Source organism: Oncorhynchus kisutch, linkage group LG14 (assembly GCF_002021735.2).
Source record: "Oncorhynchus kisutch isolate 150728-3 linkage group LG14, Okis_V2, whole genome shotgun sequence".
Lineage (NCBI taxonomy): Eukaryota > Metazoa > Chordata > Actinopteri > Salmoniformes > Salmonidae > Oncorhynchus > Oncorhynchus kisutch.
In genome coordinates this window covers 67,815,948-67,831,626 of record NC_034187.2, presented here as the reverse complement: position 1 = coordinate 67,831,626, position 15,679 = coordinate 67,815,948, and the positions used below count along the sequence as shown (strand labels likewise).

The 15,679-nt window shown below is 43.3% G+C and overlaps 1 protein-coding gene across 2 annotated transcripts in view; it reads left to right on the top strand.

The window, feature by feature from the left end:
* The window catches only part of hivep1 (HIVEP zinc finger 1), a 91,081-nt gene that overhangs the window by 28,419 nt on the left and 46,983 nt on the right, over positions 1-15,679 (top strand). The window contains exon 1 of one of the 2 annotated variants that reach the window (XM_031788812.1): positions 8,818-9,405. The exons of the other annotated variant lie outside the window; for it this stretch is intronic. The gene's annotated coding sequence lies outside the window, so the exon portion shown is untranslated. Of the gene's footprint in view, positions 1-8,817; positions 9,406-15,679 lie in introns of those variants that run through there. 2 annotated transcript variants of the gene reach the window in all.

Below are 15,679 nucleotides of genomic sequence, written 5' to 3'. Positions count from 1 at the left end.
TCTCTTTTTCACGCACGCATGTACACACACCCTTTCTCCAGCCTTGCTATACGATGTTGTCTTTGACTACAGGTGACAAACAGGCTTTGGCCGGTGATGTGTGTTTGACAGTAGGTGGTCTCGACCTACCAGATGTTGGGGCTGACACATGGGTTGAGAGGGGCAGGTGGGCGGACAGAAGGGAAGTTAGGTGGAATTTGTGTGGTGGTTGGGTTAAGGTCATGCTAAAGGCTTAAAGTTGTATCTCTAGCGGCACGGCTCTACCGATGCATCAACCAACAGGACCCTGAACAGCTTCTACCTCCAAGACATAAGACTGCTAAATAGTTTGTCCATGTAGCTATTGTTTACCTATTTTACGATCTGCGTTGACCCTTTTTTGACTCGTGACATACACTGCTGCTACTGTTTTTTATCTATCCTGTTGCCTAGTCACTTTATCCCTACCTATATTTACATATCTACCTCAGTTACCTCGTACCCCTGCACATCGAATCAGTACTGGTACCCCGCGTATATAGCCAAGTTATCATTACTCATTGTGTATTTATTCCTCGTGTAATTATTTTTCTATTATAAAAAAATATACACTGCTCAAAAAAATAAAGGGAACACTAAAATAACACATCCTAGATCTGAATGAATGAAATATTCTTATTAAATACTTTTTTCTTTACATAGTTGAATGTGCTGACAACAAAATCACACAAAAATGATCAATGGAAATCAAATTTATCAACCCACAGAGGTCTGGATTTGGAGTCACACTCAAAATTAAAGTGGAAAACTACACTACAGGCTGATCCAACTTTGATGTAATGTCCTTAAAACAAGTCAAAATGAGGCTCAGTAGTGTGTGTGGCCTCCACGTGCCTATATGACCTCCCTACAACGCCTGGGCATGCTCCTGATGACCTGGCAGATGGTCTCCTGAGGGATCTCCTCCCAGACCTAGACTAAAGCATCCGCCAACTCCTGGACAGTCTGGTGGAGGGAGCGAGACATGATGTCCCAGATGTGCTCAATTGGATTCAGGTCTGGGGAACGGGCGGGCCAGTCCATAGCATCAATGCCTTCCTCTTGCAGGAACTGCTGACACACTCCAGCCACATGAGGTCTAGCATTAGGAGGAACCCAGGGCCAACCGCACCAGCATATTGTCTCACAAGGGGTCTGAGGATCTCATCTCGGTACCTAATGGCAGTCAGGCTACCTCTGGCGAGCAGATGGAGGGCTGTGCGGCCCCCCAAAGAAATGCCACCCCACACCATGACTGACTCACCGTCAAACCGGTCATGCTGGAGGATGTTGCAGGCAGCAGAACGTTCTCCACGGCGTCTCCAGAATCTGTCACGTCTGTCACATGTGCTCAGTGTGAACCTGCTTTCATCTGTGAAGAGCACAGGGCGCCAGTGGCGAATTTGCCAATCTTGGTGTTCTCTGGCAAATACCAAACGTCCTGCACGGTGTTGGTCTGTAAGCATAACCCCCACCTGTGGACGTCGGGCCCCCATACCACCCTCATGGAGTCTGTTTCTGACCGTTTGAGCAGACACATGCACATTTGTGGCCTGCTGGAGGTCATTTTGCAGGGCTCTGGCAGTACTCCTCCTGCTCCTCCTTGCACAAAGGTGGAGGTAGCGGTCCTGCTGCTGGGTTGTTGCCCTCCTACGGCCTCCTCCACGTCTCCTGATGTACTGGCCTGTCTCCTGGTAGCGCCTCCATGCTCTGGACACTACGCTGACAGACACAGCAAACCTTCTTTCCACAGCTCGCATTGATGTGCCATCCTGGATGAGCTGCACTACCTGAGCCACTTGTGTGGGTTGTAGACGCCGTCTCATGCTACCACTAGAGTGAAAGCACCGCCAGCATTCAAAAGTGACCAAAACATCAGCCAGGAAGCATAGGAACTGAGAAGTGGTCCATTGTCACCACCTGCAGAACCACTCCTTTATTGGGGGTGTCTTGCTAATTGCCTATAATTTCCACCTATTGTCCATCCCATTTGCACAACAGCATGTGACATTTATTGTCAATCAGTGTTGCTTCCTAAGTGGACAGTTTGATTTCACAGAAGTGTGATTGACTTGGAGTTACATTGTGTTGGTTAAGTGTTCCCTTTATTTTTTTGAGCAGTGTATATATATATCTCTGCATTGTTGGGAAGTAAGCATTTAAGGGATTGGTTTTGCATGGGCTGTCTGTCACCACAACACTGTGGACCATAAGCTCTCCTATCCTCAGCACACCTGTAAGTGTGTGGCTCTCAGGTTGCTCTGAAATTATACCCTATTCCCTATGTACAGTAGTGCACTACTCCTATTCCCTATTTACTGCACTACTTTTGACCAGAGCCCATTACTTTTGACTAGAGCCTTTGACCAGAGCCCTGGTCAAAAGTAGTGAACATTTAGGGATTAAGGTGCGATTTGTGACACAGCCTCCGTGGTGTGTTGAGGGGCAGGACATTCTGAGGTGAATTGTCTTCAAGGTCCAGTAGAATGATGCTGAAGGTTCTCTGTAATAAGCAACACAACAGGCCATCAATCTGACATTATTGGGAAGATTTATTCTACACAGGTTTTGTTTTGTTAGCTGCTGCTGTGTATTTTCTCGTTGTAATATACTGTTCAAGGTCCAGTTGAAGGATGGTCTGAAATGAACAGCGCAACAAGCAATCTAATGCCATTCTCTGTAGAGAATTGCTCCATGATGCTTATGTAATGTTAACTGGTGCTTTGTGTGTTTGTTGGTGTAACCTGACAGATATTCCTGCCTGGTTTTGTAAGGATTAGTGCTGAGCCATTTCGTGCTTTTTGAAGTTGTTTCGGTTTGATTATTTTTTTTAAATATCACAGTTTCGGTTTCAATATTATTTTTGTAAACATTTAATGCATAATGAAATAATGACATGACAATTATTCCAAAGCTCAAAATAGTGAACATTCAATTGCCAAAACATTGAAAATATTCCATTGTCTCTGTCAGGTCCACATTGGGTAGACATCAATAGAAAAATAAGAAATTACTATGAAATAATAAAATATTTCAGTTGTGTATATTACTTTAGTTTTAATTTGATTACTATTCATTTTTATTCCTTAGTCATCATCTCATCTTTACTCAGACAGTTGCAGTCAGCCAGCCAGACCATCTTATCTTTGTGCTCCCAATACTGTGCTATTTAACTAGCCTGCCTAAGTATGCTGCAGAGCTGTCTGACTAAATGATCTTACTAGTTCCTTAAAGTAGATAAGACATACTTTCACAAACTGTCTCTGTCCCTCTCGTCGTTATGTACATTCCTCAATTAGTTGTTTTAATAATTGAACCCCCCTCAGTACCGGTAATGATGGTCTTGTGTGGGTGCGTGGATGTGTGTGGGTGTGTATGGATTTGTAGGAAGGGAGAGGAGGTGGAGGAGGAATTGAGTGTATAGGCCTATGGTCTAAAGTGTGTGCTGGTGTCAGCATGGCCCTGTCCTTGGTTGTGTGGACCTGATGGATTCTAGCAGGTGGGTCGATGTTGATATATTGAAAGACCCCCACTGTGGGTGTGTGAGTCATCAGGAACATGAATTTGGGGTCAGCAGGGTCAGTCAGGTCAATATTATACACACACACACACACTCACTAACTTACTCCTGAGGGATCGGGTTCAGACGGTTCCTGACCTTTCACCTCTCAGACAGTGTACAGGCAGCAGAGCCCGTACTGACAGGTGGCAGTCAGGTGTAAGGGGTTGATGTATTGTCTTGACTCTGGAGGATCTGGTTTACGATGGGAAAATCATGCTCCACTCCTCCTTACAGGTCAAGCTCTTGCATCAAGCCTCCATCAGCTATCGAGTGCTTCCCAAATGGCACCCCATTCCCTATTTAGTGCACTACTTTTGACCATAGTCCTGGTCAAAAGTAGTGCACTAACTAGAGAATGGGTGCCATTTGAGATACAGCACTTCAGTTTGTTGACCAGACTCACTGTGGAAACAGCCTTTTCTAATGGAAAAGCCAGTCAGCCATGACACCAGTGTTTCTTTCCAAGCTGCCTCCCAAATGGCATCCTATACCTAGTAAACAGTGCACTATGTAGGGAATAAGATGCCATTTGGGACTCCCGAAGAAAATGTGAAAAATGTTAACCAAGGCCCTGGATATTGAGGGTGTGAAAGAGAGCAAGTAGGAGATGAGGTGTTAGAGAAAGAAAGAGGGGGGGGGGGGTGTCTACTGTAAAAAGAGTTGAAGGGGCCTTTGCCAACAGAGCTGACTGAGGTCCGTTTGTGTTGCTCTACATAGTTCTACGTACATTTGTGCGGCTGTGTCTGCTCCGTTTGCGTAGCCTTTGTGGAGCTCTTAAGGAGGCAATGGAAATAGCTGTATGAGTAAGGGGGATGGAGGAGGGGAAGGGGGATGAAGGAGGAGGGGGTTGACTGCCTGCTGGTTGTGTAACATGTGGGCCGTCTTCCTTTAGCAGCTGTTGCCATGGGGAAAAATGGTGAAGGGAGGTGTTTTCTGAGCTCACTACGCCTCACTCGCATACCCAGGAGAGAGAGACTCTGACTGTCTGGGGATTTCTAAGCTCCCTGCGACTGTCCCCAACCGACTTGTGTTGTCTGTCTGTCTGTCTGTCTGTCGAGGCTGAGAGAAGGTGCTTAAATTGTATGATTGTTTTTTCGAGATACTGTAGATCCCACTGAAACTGGATTGTGTTTCTAAACAAAGCATAAATTCTGTTTTAGAGGCCCTATCATTTGCCTGGATATTATCATGAACTGGACTATACTTTATTTTATAGAGCATGAGAGTGCGTGTGCTCTCACATGGTGTGTGTGTTTATGACTACAAATCCTGCAATGAAACTGCTGGGTTGGGACTCAATGCTCCCTCAGGTGTTCCTTATAAATATAAATATATATATATATAAAAAGAGCTATAAAAAATAAACTGTGTCTCTCCCAGTTTTTCTGTGTGTGTGAGTGCGTTTGCACGTGTGTTGGTGCGCCAATGACTAACTGGGGTGGGTCTCAGGAGTTTGTTGGTGGAGTCACTCTGTAACCAGGTGACTAACAGACAGACAGAGAGAGAGGGCTGCTGTAGCACCAGCTTGCAGTGAGAAGAACACAGCTGAGACCAAGCAGCAAGTACACAGCACACAATGTGCAGCTCTCCCTCTGCTGAGACTTCCTGGTGTGTGTTTCTGTGAGAGAGCGGGAGATTCTGTGTGTGTGTGTGTTCGTGTGTGTGAGAGAGAGTGGGAGATAAATAGGGAGAGTGTGTGTGTGTATACTGTGTGTGTGAGAGAGCGAGAGGGAGAGAGCGTGTGTGTGTGTGCACTTTTCCCTGTTTCTCTTTTTATGTGAGTGTGTATGTGTGTGTCTGTTTCTATGTAGGAATGTGTGTTTGTGTGTGTCTGTTTCTCTGTCTTTCTCTGTGTGTGTTTGTGTGTGTGTGAGTGAGTGAGAGAGAGAGTGTGTGTATACTGTGCATATGTTTCTCTTTTAATGTGTGTGTGTCTGTTTCTATGTGAGAATGTGTGTTTGTGTATGTCTGTTTCTCTGTGTCTATTTCTGTCCTGCTATGTGTGTATGTGTGTGTTAGCTTCACTCATTAGTCCCTGTTTGTGTATTAGCTACGGATGTCCTCCTCGGCAGGAGTGAAGCGAGAACTCATGGTCCAGCAGCAGATAGGATCAATGCACAGGACAGATCGATGTGTATTCAAAGCTGATTTGGGGCCATGGGATGTTGTTGCGCACCACAAGTGGGTTAGCGGCTAATCTGCTCTGCTGTTGAGCAGTGTGTGTGTGCGTGCAGAGACGTCTTGCCCATAGGGGGCACAAGGGTACACCCCCTCAGATTTGTCAAGTTTTTGGATTATTTTTACGACGTTCATTTAATAACTACACATCATTTTTAAGCCCATGTTTTATCATGATTATTCATAATCATATCTGTCAGCTGTATTTTGAGGAGGGGGCACAGTGACTGGAACCCCCCCCCTCTCTTATTCTCCTTAGTAAGGGTTTCCTTTCAAGGTGCACCACGGAGAAAAGACACACGTTGTTTGATTTGACTTTAGCTGCCGGTGATGGGCAGGACTCGCAGGAGGTATGTTTGTAAATTCATTTGCTCAAGATATGTAGCCTATTGATTCCTTCTCGATTAATATAATGAACATGTTTTGTTGTTTCTCTGTAACACTAGCAACAGCCATTTTAGGAAGTTGGCTTTAGCTAGCCAGCTAGATAGGTTTCCTGTCTCCCAACCAATAACTAGGTACCAAACCAATTCAGGCTATCAATGGAGTTCGAGTCGCTTGTCTAACTATCTTAGCTTGCATGCCTGATGGCAAGGTTGCTAGACTTTAGAAAAGCAAGCAATTACTAAATGTACTGAATAAGACACATCTTTTCCCCCCCAGATTTTACTAGAGACACAGAGAAGGATATTCAGTTTCTTTTAAAAAAAGGATACAGACAGGTCAAGAGGTATGCTTAGATATACAGAACATACTTGGGTTAAATGTAATCTGGCATTTTATGATAATATCATGATATTTGTGTATTAATTATGATGCCATGATATGTGCCTGTATTGATGATGTGTGTTAATTATTTTTTATTTCACCTTTATTTAACCAGGTAGGCCAGTTCAGAACATGTTCTCATTTACAACTGTGACCTGGCCAAGATAAAGCAAAGCAGTGCGACACAAACAACAACACAGAGTTAGACATGGAGTAAAACATACAGTCATTAATACAGTATAAACAAGTCTGTATACGATGTGAGCAAATGAGGTGAGAGAAGGGAGGTAAAGGCAAAAAAGGCCATGGTGGCAAAGTAAATACAATATAGCAATAGCAAGTAAAACACTGGAATGGTAGATTTGCAATGGAATAATGTGTAAAGTAGAAATAAAAATAATGGGGTGCAAAGGAGCAAAATAAATAAATAAATTAAATACAGTAGGGAAAGAGGTAGTTGTTTGGGCTAAATTATAGGTGGGCTATGTACAGGTGCAGTAATCTGTGAGCTGCTCTGACAGTTGGTGCTTAAAGCTAGTGAGGGTGATAAGTGTTTCCAGTTTCAGAGATTTTTGTAGTTCGTTCCAGTCATTGGCAGCAGAGAACTGGAAGGAGAGGCGGCCAAAGAAAGAATTGGTTTTGGGGGTGACTAGAGAGATATACCTGCTGGAGCGTGTGCTACAGGTGGGAGATGCTATGGTGACCAGCGAGCTGAGATAAGGGGGGACTTTACCTAGCAGGGTCTTGTAGATGACATGGAGCCAGTGGGTTTGGCGACGAATATGAAATGAGGGCCAGCCAACGAGAGCATACAGGTTGCAGTGGTGGGTAGTATATGGGGCTTTGGTGACAAAACGGATGGCACTGTGATAGACTGCATCCAATTTACTGAGTAGAGTGTTATTTTGGGCTATTTTGTAAATGACATCGCTGAAGTCAAGGATCGGTAGGATTGTCAGTTTTACAAGGGTATGTTTGGCAGCATGAGTGAAGGATGCTTTGTTGTGAAATAGGAAGTTGATTCTAGATTTAATTTTGGATTGGAGATGCTTAATGTGAGTCTGGAAGGAGAGTTTACAGTCTAACCAGACACCTAGGTATTTGTAGTTGTCCACATATTCAAAGTCAGAACCGTCCAGAGTAGTGATGCTAGATGGGCGGGCAGGGTCGGGCAGCGATCAGTTGAAGAGCATGCATTTAGTTTTACGTGCATTTAAGAGCAGTTGGAGGCCACGGAAGGAGAGTTGTATGGCATTGAAGCTCGTCTGGAGGTTTGTTAACACAGTGTCCAAAGAAGGGCTGTCGTCTGTGTAGAGGTGGATCAGAGAATCACCAGCAGCAAGAGCGACATCATTGATGTACACAGAGAAGAGAGTCGGCCCGAGAATTGAACCCTGTGGCACCCCCATAGAGACTGCCAGAGGTCCGGAGAACAGGCCCTCCGATTTGACACACTGAACTATATCTGAGAAGTAGTTGGTGAAGCAGGCGAGGCAGTCATTTGAAAAACCAAGGCTGTTAAGTCTGCCGATAAGAATGCGATGATTGACAGAGTCGAAAGACTTGGCCAGGTCGATGACTACGGCTGCACAGTAATGTCTTTTATCGATGGCGGTTGTGATGTTGTTTAGGACCTTGAGCGTGGCTGAGGTGTACCCCATGACCAGCTCGGAAACCAGATTGCATAGCGGAGAAGGTACGGTGGGATTCGAAATGGTCGGTGGTCTGTTTGTTAACTTGGCTTTCGAAGACCTTAGAAAGGCAGGGTAGGATAGATATAGATCTAACAGTTTGGGTCTAGAGTGTCTCCCCCTTTGAAGAGGGGGATGACCACAGCAGCTTTACAATCTTTGGGGATTATGATCCCATGTACTGTGTTGTAATGTGGATGTAATATCCTAGGCATGTTAGTGCAGTCTGTTGTGTGATTAACACCCTCATTAAAATTACAATTGAACATAATGACTATGGCTCAGGATTGTACGAAAAAAAGCTGTTTAGGGTGTTTGAAAAATGGTAAATTCTCCAATTTCCACCCCCCTCCCCCTCCAAACTCACATACTTCATGCCCCCTCTAAAATAATGTGTGCATTACGCCTCTGTGTGTCTGTATTTGTGTGAAGCGGAATTAGGCACCAGATCTTTTTTTTTGCCCCTGCATCCTGCTTTGGTTAGATTGTTTTGAGAGAGATATAGCCACGTTAATCTGTATTTCTTACTTATTTTATTATTACGTGTTTTATTTTCAATTATTCTATTTTTCTCTCTCTGAGTTGTTGGGAAGGGCCCGTAAATAAGCATTTAGTCTACACCTGTTGTTTTACGAAGCATGTGACAAATAAGATTTGATTTGAGTGAGTGAGCGAGCTGACGCTTTGGTAGGGGAAGTCAGCACAATGGCAGCCAGGGCTTTCCCTGATTTAGAGCTGGGATTAAAAAAAATGGAGGAGAGAGGGATGAAAAAAAGGAAAGGCAAGGCAGAAAGAGAGAGAAGGAAGGGAAGCTTGGCTGCATGCTAGCTGCCGCTCCAGCAAAAGGGGAGGCAGGCAGAAGTGTAAAGAGAAAGCTCAGACTCTTGTCTCACTCAGTCGAGTTTTGAGTGAGTGAGTTCTCAGACAGACAGACGGTGACCAGACGGAGGCTCTCTGCCTTCCTTTCTGCTCTGCTGTGGCATTTCAGGAGTTGAGGAGGGGGCAAGAAGGAATGTCAGCCGGTTATTGTTCTGGAGGAGCATGTCTGACTGACCGACTGTGTGCGGAATGTTAGGTCAGGTGTTCCCCTGTAAGCTGTCGATGTCGTCTGACTCGAAGGAAAGACGAGAAGAGAAGACAGAGACTTCAGACTACACAACAGAACAGAGTTCTCTGCCTCTTGCACAGGTATTGTGATGTGTTTGTGTGTGCGTGCGTTGATTTATGGCTGTGTGTTATTGAAACAGCATTATATACTCATATAGAGCTTGTGGAGTTTCAGTTTTCTCCTCTACTGTATCCATGTTTTTCATTGATCCCCTCTTTCTTTACCTCCTACTGTATCAATGGTTTTCATTGATCCCCTCTTTCTTTACCTCCTACTGTATCAATGCTTTTCATTGATCCCCTCTTTCTTTACCTCCTACTGTATCAATGCTTTTCATTGATCCCCTCTTTCTTTACCTCCTACTGTATCAATGCTTTTCATTGATCCCCTCTTTCTTTACCTCCTACTGTATCAATGCTTTTCATTGATCCCCTCTTTCTTTACCTCCTACTGTATCAATGCTTTTCATTGATCCCCTCTTTCTTTACCTCCTACTGTATCAATGCTTTTAATTTGGAGATATAGATATTTTAGGGCCAATATCGATTTTTGGTGTCAAGGAGGCCGATGTCTGATATTTTAGGTCGATATTCAAAAGCATTATATTTGTACATTTTTATGACGAATATTCCCATAGATTAATGCATACATTAAATTTGATTTATTTATATATATATATATATATTATATATATATATATATATATATATATATATATATATATATATATATATATATATATATCATTTTTTACTAAATTAACTACAAAGCAACATAATTGTAATACTTGAATACTTATTTGAATGGTAAATCCTTTGATAAACTGTATGAATTAAGATGGCATAGACCTACTCACAAAACAGGTGAATGTGGAGTCAGTAAGAGTGTGTGCATGCATTGAGTTATTGAGCTTGTGTTCCTTCCATTTGGGACTTACACAGAGTGGACAAAACATTAAGAACACCTTCCTAATATTGAGTTTGATTAAAAATCCTTCTTTAACCTGTCTCCTCCCCTTCATCGTCACTGATTTGAAGTGGATTTAACAAGTGACTCAAATGGCTAGTTCAGCTATCTGTCAAGAAATGGGCGTATTGTAACCTGATCCTACTGTTACATATCTCCCCATCGCTCATATCACTTGCTGCTGTTTACTGCTACTATGAGAACTAGCTCAATGACATTTGCAACCAATCCATACATGTGAATAATATTTAACAAGGAGACTGAGGGTAGGAAAAAAAGCTGAAAAGGCTATGCACGTTCTGTCTGTGACTCAAGTCTGCCCATAGTTTGTGAAGTGAGAATGCACACTCGCTCGTGCTGATCTACAGCTTTCTTGGCACCTAAACCTGCAGGAAGATTCTTAGGTTGCTAAACCTATTTCCAACCTTTATTTAGGCCGCTTAAAACACTTCCTACTTTCCCTATTACAACAATCATCTAATCTGACTGTCAACTGTCAATTTACGGATACGATTGCGGCTGGTCAGATCATCACACCAGTAAATAGCTAACCTTACACCAAGTCAGATGGCTCGTTGCCAAAAATGGTGCATGTTCAAAAGGATAACCAGCTAATGTTGGATAGCTACGTTGGCTATTATCTCCTGATATCTTAGCAGGGGTGTTTATCTAGCCAGCTACAGTAGCTAGCATAGTAGCTAATCTAGCTAATACCACAGATGAAAGGGTTAGTTATCATAATCTTTACTAACAGGGCACATAGCTATCTGCTTAGCTAGCTCGCTTGTTTATTGCATGCATGTCCGGGAATGCCGACACAAGCTTTATTATTAGTGAATTAACTCAATTAATATTTCCAGTCACAGCTAGCTTGCTGCTGATTTTCCTAGCTAGACATTCCCCTGCATTCTGCAGGGCTCGTGGCTCAGGCGGTGAGTGTCGGCTGGCATACAGTACCAACAGTTTTGCTATGTAAAGGGACTATCGGCAAAGCCAACAGAGAAGGGCTAATAGAATAGAAAAGGCCAATATCGGCCCGATATATCGGCTGATTATCGGTCCTTCACTATCCTCATTGATCCCCCTCTTTCTTTACCTCCTCTACTGTAGCCATGGTTCTGATTGACTCCTTCTCTCTTCACCTTCTTTCGTTATCTCTCTCTCCTTTCATCTAACTTCTTAGACCATTAAGAGTGCTGCTGCTACTTTGTGGTGTTTTTGTGTGGCACTGTGAACTGTTTGTCATATCCTGTCCAGGCGGAGTTGGGATTGATGCCTCCCTTTTCCCTGATCCTTTTTGAATTTGTTTTACCTTTACTGTAAAATAATACGTATCAAGTTTGGAGGGTGGTATGTTATGGATGATGTGTAACATCTAAAAAGAGTGCCTGTGTCTTTAAGAGTGTATAATAAGGAAAATAGCCTAGTGGGGATATGTTTTTTCTTCATTATATGTGCCCAACCAGATGATGCAGGTAGCCTAGTAGTTAGAGCGTTTGGCCAGTTACCGATAGGTTGCTGGATTGAATCCCCGAGCTGACAAGGTAAAAATCAGCTGTTCTGCCTCTGAACAAGGCAGTTAACCCACTGTTCCCCAGTAGGCCTTCATTGTAAGCAAGAATTTGTTTTTAACTGACTTGCCTAGTTAAATAAAGGTTCCGTTTAAAAAATGTAAATGCAGGCTACTCTCTGTCTGTTGGCATTAACATTGGCAGGATGGTTGATGTTGGTCAGGGGCTAACAAGGCTAAATGCTAACTCCACTCCCACTAACTCCTCAGTCAGTCCAATCAGTGAGTGAGTCCTTAAGCAGGGCTTACTTACTGCACATGTTTGTGGTGTGTTTCTTCATGGGCAGAGTGACGTAGGACCAAGGAGGACGAGGTGAACCCAGCAGGATGAGCTGCTGGATGGGGGGTGGTTACATACAGTGCCTTGCGAAAGTATTCGGCCCCCTTGAACTTTGCGACCTTTTGCCACATTTCAGGCTTCAAACATAAAGATATAAAACTGTATTTTTTTGTGAAGAATCAACAACAAGTGGGACACAATCATGAAGTGGAACGACATTTATTCGATATTTCAAACTTTTTTAACAAATCAAAAACTGAAAAATTGGGCGTGCAAAATTATTCAGCCCCCTTAAGTTAATAGTTTGTAGCGCCACCTTTTGCTGCGATTACAGCTGTAAGTCGCTTGGGGTATGTCTCTATCAGTTTTGCACATCGAGAGACTGAAATTCTTTCCCATTCCTCCTTGCAAAACAGCTCGAGCTCAGTGAGGTTGTATGGAGAGCATTTGTGAACAGCAGTTTTCAGTTCTTTCCACAGATTCTCGATTGGATTCAGGTCTGGACTTTGACTTGGCCATTCTAACACCTGGATATGTTTATTTTTTAACCATTCCATTGTAGATTTTGCTTTATGTTTTGGATCATTGTCTTGTTGGAAGACAAATCTCCGTCCCAGTCTCAGGTCTTTTGCAGACTCCATCAGGTTTTCTTCCAGAATGGTCTTGTATTTGGCTCCATCCATCTTCCCATCAATTTTAACCATCTTCCCTGTCCCTGCTGAAGAAAAGCAGGCCCAAACCATGATGCTGCCACCACCATGTTTGACAGTGGGGATGGTGTGTTCAGGGTGATGGGCTTTGTTGCTTTTACGCCAAACATAACATTTTGCATTGTTTCCAAAAAGTTCAATTTTGGTTTCATCTGACCAGAGCACCTTCTTCCACATGTTTGGTATGTCTCCCAGGTGGCTTGTGGCAAACTTTAAACAACACTTTTTATGGATATCTTTAAGAAATGGCTTTCTTCTTGCCACTCTTCCATAAAGGCCAGATTTGTGCAATATACGACTGATTGTTGTCCTATGGACAGAGTCTCCCACCTCAGCTGTAGATCTCTGCAGTTCATCCAGAGTGATCATGGGCCTCTTGGCTGCATCTCTGATCAGTCTTCTCCTTGTATGAGCTGAAAGTTTAGAGGGACGGCCAGGTCTTGGTAGATTTGCAGTGGTCTGATACTCCTTCCATTTCAATATTATCGCTTGCACAGTGCTCCTTGGGATGTTTAAAGCTTGGGAAATCTTTTTGTATCCAAATCCGGCTTTAAACTTCTTCACAACAGTATCTCGGACCTGCCTGGTGTGTTCCTTGTTCTTCATGATGCTCTCTGCGCTTTTAACGGACCTCTGAGACTATCACAGTGCAGGTGCATTTATACGGAGACTTGATTACACACAGGTGGATTGTATTTATTATTCATCATTAGGCATTTAGGTCAACATTGGATCATTCAGAGATCCTCACTGAACTTCTGGAGAGTGTTTGCTGCACTGAAAGTAAAGGGGCTGAATAATTTTGCACGCCCAATTTTTCAGTTTTTGATTTGTTAAAAAAGTTTGAAATAACCAATAAATGTCGTTCCACTTCATGATTGTGTCGCACTTGTTGTTGATTCTTCACAAAAAAATACAGTTTATATCTTTATGTTTGAAGCCTGAAATGTGGCAAAAGGTCGCAAAGTTCAAGGGGGCCGAATACTTTCGCAAGGCACTGTAACAGACAGCCAAGTCCCACAGATGAGAGCTGCGTGTGTGTGTGTGTGTGTGTGTGCTCGCGCATATGTGTGTGAGGAGGTGGTCTTGACTGACTCTTCCACCCACCATGAGCTCATCAGCTCACTTAGCTCATTCAGACACAATCCATGCTATGCATGGTTTAATATTAGCTAGTCCCTATCACAGCAATAGGGTGATGTGTGTTTGTGCATGTGTGTCTGTGTGTGGTGCATGCTCACAGTCATGTTTGTGTTTATGTGTGTAAGGTTGTACATTTATGTGTGTGTGTGTGTGTGTGTGTGTGTCTGAGAGAGAGAGAGAGAGAGAGAGAGAGAGAGAGAGAGAGAGAGAGAGAGAGAGAGAGAGAGAGAGAGAGAGAGAGAGAGAGAGAGAGAGAGAGAGAGAGAGAGAGAGAGAGAGAGAGAGAGAGAGAGAGAGAGAGAGAGAGAGAGAGAGAGAGAGAGAGAGAGAGAGAGAGAGAGAGAGAGAGAGAGAGAGAGAGAGAGAGAGAGAGAATCTCTCTCCCTCAGTGTTTTGTTCCACATAGCCAAGGTCTCCCTGCTTTATTTCATCAAGGTATTTTAATGACATAATCATCCTACTACCTCTGCTAGAGGTACAAGGACACCTTCATCTCAAATGGCACCCTATTCCCTTTATAGTGCACTACTTTTGACCAGGGCCCAACATTCACCATGATGAAATGAAAGGGTGGAAAAAACTAGTTTACGGGATTGTTACGATCTCTTTACCATCTGGGTGCAGTAATACTTTGTAACAGTGGTCTAATACACAACATTAACCTGATGTTCAGTGGATGTCTTTGTTTTGTTATGCTGTTATACGGGTGCAAAAGAGATGGAGGGGAAAAAGGAGAGAGGAGAGAGAGTGGGAAGAGAGAGATGGAAAGAGTGAGGAGTGGGAGAGATGGAGAGTGTGGGGGGAGGGTAGAGAGAAGGCTCTCCTCCATCAGCGGTGTTCCACTGGGTGTGATTATGTAACGTTACCTCCTGCCTGCCTGTCGGTGATTGGCACCGAGTAACAACGTGAGGCAGAGGCATGGCAGCAGCAACAACAACATCAAGGTAGCTAGCAAGCAGTGCCTCTCTCCTCTCAGCCTACTGAGACCCTCCTTTCTTTCTGTGGACTGGTGTAAGACTCCACTGATTTTATGCCATTTTGCAACAGTAACACAAGCTTAATAGTGCTCATTTTTGACACTCCTCGTGTCTTCCTTATCTTTCATATTTTGCTATAATAAGTGAAGAACATTTAATTTTTTGTGCACTGTTGTTCAAAAGACAGGCTGACATTATCTTTGATAAAGGTCTTGGCCGAGCAGTTAATTTCAGATGCATAAAGGAGCATTTGAACGTGGCCTTTCTGTCCCATTCCTGCAGTTCTGATCGCAACCATATTTGACACAAACACTATGCTGCGGTCTAGAGAAAAGACTGATAGAAATGCCTCTGATAGGGAATGTTATTAAAGAAGAGGCAGGCTTCTTCAATACAGTCGTTGTTCATCTGCTGTTTTGTCACTCTGGATGGGAGGCAGGGGGGTTGATCGAAGCAATTGCTTTAAATCAGAGGAATTCTTGTAATTTCATGTTTGTGTGTGTGTGACTGTGTGAATTGTAAAATATAACCCTATGAATATTACACACACATTAACTCAGATGTTCGTATCCTGCTGTGAAACTTCCATTAATACACACACAGAAACACTCTTTATCGTCCATTAACACACACACAATACCAGTGAGAAGTTTGGACACCCCTACTCATTCCAGGGTTTCTTTATTTTTACTATTTTTTACATTGTAG